Source organism: Arachis ipaensis, chromosome B6, assembly GCF_059453495.1.
Source record: "Arachis ipaensis isolate K30076 ecotype BB chromosome B6, ASM5945349v1, whole genome shotgun sequence".
Lineage (NCBI taxonomy): Eukaryota > Viridiplantae > Streptophyta > Magnoliopsida > Fabales > Fabaceae > Arachis > Arachis ipaensis.
The window spans coordinates 16,723,518-16,728,167 of NC_142441.1; positions in this window are offsets into that span (position 1 = coordinate 16,723,518).

The following is a 4,650-nucleotide window of genomic DNA, read 5'->3' on the forward strand; positions in this document are numbered from 1 at the left end:
TCTTACTGTCCTCAGATGGATTTTGGGTGGTTTGCTCATTTCTTGGCTTCCTGCTGCCTTGAGGTAGGGTATTTAATATTTTCCTACTTCTTAATTGAACTGTTTGGCATTCTTCTGTTATTTGTTTTGACAGCTGCTGTTTTGTTTGCTTCAATTGTTCTTCCATATTTATATTAGCCATCCTTGTCTCTTGTAGTCTATCTTTGAATTCGGCTAAATGTTGTGTTAGAAAGTCCAATTGCTGATTGAATTTAGCAGCTTGTTCTACAGGACTGAGTTCAGCAGTTACTGTTTTAGCCTCTTCTTTCATGGAAGGGTCACTGCTTAGGTACAGATGCTGATTTCTGGCAACTGTATCAATGAGCTCTTGAGCTTCTTCAATTGTCTTTCTCATGTGGATAGATCTACCAGCTGAGTAATCTAGAGAGATCTGAGCTCTTTCTGTAAGCCCATAATAGAAGATGTCTAACTGAACCCACTCTGAAAACATTTCAGAGGGGCATTTTTGTAGCATCTCTCTGTATCTCTCCCAGGAATCATAAAGAGATTCATTATCTCCTTGTTTAAAGCCTTGGATGTCCAGCCTTATCTGTGTCATCCGTTTTGGAGGAAAGTATTGATTCAGGAATTTTTCTGTCAAATATTTCCATGTCCTTATGCTAGCCTTAGGTTGGTTATTTAACCACCTCTTGGCTTGGTCTTTTACAGCAAATGGAAACAGTAATAATCTGTAGACATCCTGATCTACTTCCTTATGATGTACTGTGTCAGCAATTTGTAAAAACTGTGCCAGAAACTCTGTAGGTTCTTCCTGTGGGAGACCGGAATACTGGCAGCTTTGCTGCACCATGATAATGAGCTGAGGATTCAACTCAAAGCTACTGACTCCAATTGAGGGTATGCAGATACTACTCCCATATGAAGCAGTAGAGGGGTTAGCATATGACCCCAGAGTCCTTCTGGACTGTTCATTTCTGCTTAGATCCATGATGGAGAAAGGGAGATGATGTAAAATAGAGAAGAAATATTTTTATTTATTTAATTATTTATTTATTTCGAAAACAAAATAAATTAAAATAAAATAAATAAAAATGGGTGAAGATTTTCGAAAAAAAATGAGGAGAGAGAAAGTAGTTAGGAAGTTATGAAAAAGATATGAAATTTTTTTTTTTGAAAAAGGTTTTAAATTTTGAAATAAAAATCTGAATTTTAAAGGTAAATTTCGAAAATTTGCTTTAAAATAGAGAGAAAAAAATTATTTTTGAATTTAAAGAGGAGAGAGAAAAACAATAAGATAGCACAAGATTCAAAATTTTTTTAGATCTAATGCTCCTTGTTTTCGAAAATTTTGGAGGGAAAACACCAAGGAACACCAAACTTAAAAATTTTAAGATCAAGACACAAGAAAAACTTAAGAACACTTTGAAGACTCACAAGAACACAAGAACATGAAGAAAGAACACCTAACTTAAAATTTTTAGAAAACCAAAATAAGATTTTCAAAAATCAAAGAAAAATTAACAAGAAAACACCAAACTTAAAGTTTGGCACAAGATTTAATGTAAAAATTATTTTTTGAAAAAGAATTTTAAAAAGAAGGTACCCAATTACCAAGAACACAGACCAATACTCTAGCCAATTGGGCAGTAAATGTAACACTTGTTTTGAAAAAGTATTTTTAATAACTAAGAAAAAAAATATTATAAATTTTTTTTGAAAAGAATATAAAAGACTCTGACCCAAAAGACAAAATTTTCCTAATCTAAGCAACAAGATTCACCGTCAGTTATTCAAACTCAAACAATCCCCGGCAATGGGCGCAAAAAACTTGGTGCACGAAATTGGAAATCACAATTCTTCACAAATTCGCACAACTAACCAGCAAGTGCACTGGGTCGTCCAAGTAATACCTTACGTGAGTAAGGGTCGATCCCACGGAGATTGTTGGCTTGAAGCAAGCTATGGTTATCTCGTAACTCTTAATCAGGATATAATATCAATAATAATTCTTAATTTGAATTGTAAAAAGTAAGAAGGGCAGAACACAAATTATACTTGTATGCAGTAATGGAGAATATGTTGGAGTTTTGGAGATGCTTTGTCTTCTGAAATTCTGCTTTCCTCTGTTTCCTGATTCACGCACGCACGTCCTCCTATGGTAAGCTGTGGGTTGGTGGATCACCGTTGTCAATGGCTACCATCCATCCTTCCAGTGAAAAGGGTCCAGGTGCGCTGTCACCGCACGGCTAATCATCTGCAGGTTCTCAATCATACCGGAATGGGATTTACTATCCTTTTGTGTCTGTCACTACGCCCAGCACTCGCGAGTTTGAAGCTCGTCACAGTCATTCAATCATTGAATCCTACTCGGAATACCACAGACAAGGTTTAGACTTTCCGGATTCTTTTGAATGCTGCCATCAATCTAGCTTATACCACGAAGATTCTGATTAAGAGATCCAAGAGATATTCATTCATTCTACGGTGAACGGAAGTGGTTGTCAGGCACACGTTCGTGGGGGAATGATGATGATTGTCATGTTCATCACATTCATGTTGAAGTGCGAATGGATATCTTAGATAGGAACACGCATGTTTGAATGGAAAACAGAAATACTTGCATTAATTCATCGAGACACGGCAGAGCTCTTCACCCCCCAACAATGGAGTTTAGAGACTCATGTTGTCAAAGAGTACAAAATTCAGATCTAAAAATGTCATGAGATCCCAAATAAATCTCTAAAAGTTGTTTAAATACTAAACTAGTAACCTAGGTTTACAGAAAATGAGTAAACTATGATAGATAGTGCAGAAATCCACTTCTGGGGCCCACTTGGTGTGTGCTGGGGCTGAGACTAAAGCTTCTCACGTGCCTGGGCTGTTTTGGGCATTCAACGCCAGGCTGTAACCTGTTTCTGGCGTTGAACTCCAACTTGTAACGTGTTTCTGGCGCTGGACGCCAGACTGCAACATGGAACTGGCGTTGAACACAAGTTTACGTCATCTATCCTTGAGTAAAGTATGGACTATTATATATTTCTGGAAAGCCCTGGATGTCTAATTTCCAACGCAATTGGAAGCGCGTCAATTGGACTTTTGTAGCTCCAGAAATTCCATTCCGAGTGCAGAGAGGTCAGGATCCAACAACCTCAGCAGTCCTTTTTCAGCCTGAATCAGATTTTTGCTCAGCTCCCTCAATTTCAGCCAGAAAATACCTGAAATTACAGAAAAACACACAAACTCATAGTAAAGTCCAGAAATATGAATTTTGCCTAGAAACTAATGAAAATAAACTAAAAACTAACTAAAACATACTAAAAACTATATGGAATTAACCCCAAAAAGCGTATAAAATATCCGCTCATCAGTCTCCTTAGGATTATCGTTTCCATGCATGAAGGTAAAACATTTAATTCTAATTGAAATTTTTTTCTTAAACATCAAACTAAAATTAAAAAATGGGAAGAGTTAATGTCACATGTCTCTTAACCAATCACATCTGCACAATCTCATTAATTGCGCCCACTTCGGATGTTTCTACTTAATTACTTTTTTCTCTAGTCTAAATTTTTAACTTTCCAAAAGGCTACAAGTTTTTTTAAAAATAAAAACCCAAAATTTCATCTTTAGAATTCAAAAAGTTCCTTATTTCTACTTCGCGGTTTCTCCTTGACTGTTACAAGAAACTTCGTACTACAGGCTCCTCCATTATTTCACACTTTCTCTGGAATGTTTCTATTTCATCTTATATGCTTTACTTCATACATTTCATCTTCCCTAATTTTCACCAAACATACTCCTTACAAAACCTGATTTCACCTTCTTTATTTCACAGGCATGGATACATCAACCCCTCTCATAACCTCTTCAACAGAAGTTAAAGAAAAAACAACAAGAAGAACATGCCACCACTCAAGTTTCCGAACATTCAAGCTTGAAAATCCTAACTCAAACAATAGACACCATTATTGAAGACCTAATTGATACAACAAATAACAAAAAGATTCTCTTCCCTTTCTTCGACGAAAATGAACTCCATTGCTTTCTAAGCCCTTTGAATTCTCTTGGGCAAGCTAAAATGGGTTTCCATTACTTCCCTAGTATCGAAGGTCAAGATTTACTTATCAAACAAGACTTGTTTGTGGCTCCCTTTGTTGACAGCAAACGACCATTTCGCAATAATCCCAAGATTTCCTTAAAAAACTCAAGTTTTCTTGCTTGGTACAAGAGAATTGAGCCTCTGAAATTAGAAAAATGGAAGTTTCGGAGAATTTATGATCTCCTCAGACTCTCACATTTTCCACCAACAACATGCGCTATGTTTTTAGAACAAAAACACCAATAATTTCCATCTTTCGTGTGGTATGATCAGACCTACACTCTTCGATATTGCAACTATCATAAGGCTTTCTTTAAGTGGGCCTACGACTGTCTTCAATATGATGCTTGAACGGAGATACAACATCATTGAGAAAAATTCTTATGGGGAATTCATCAAACACAACATGGGAGATGATGGTAGTTCGATTACAAATGATGAAGATGTTGCCTTTTTATACTACTGGCTTAACGCTATAGTTTTCTGCTCAAGAAGGGTTTATATACAAAAATTGTTCATTCCATTAGCTGCCCTAATCCATGAAAAGCGCA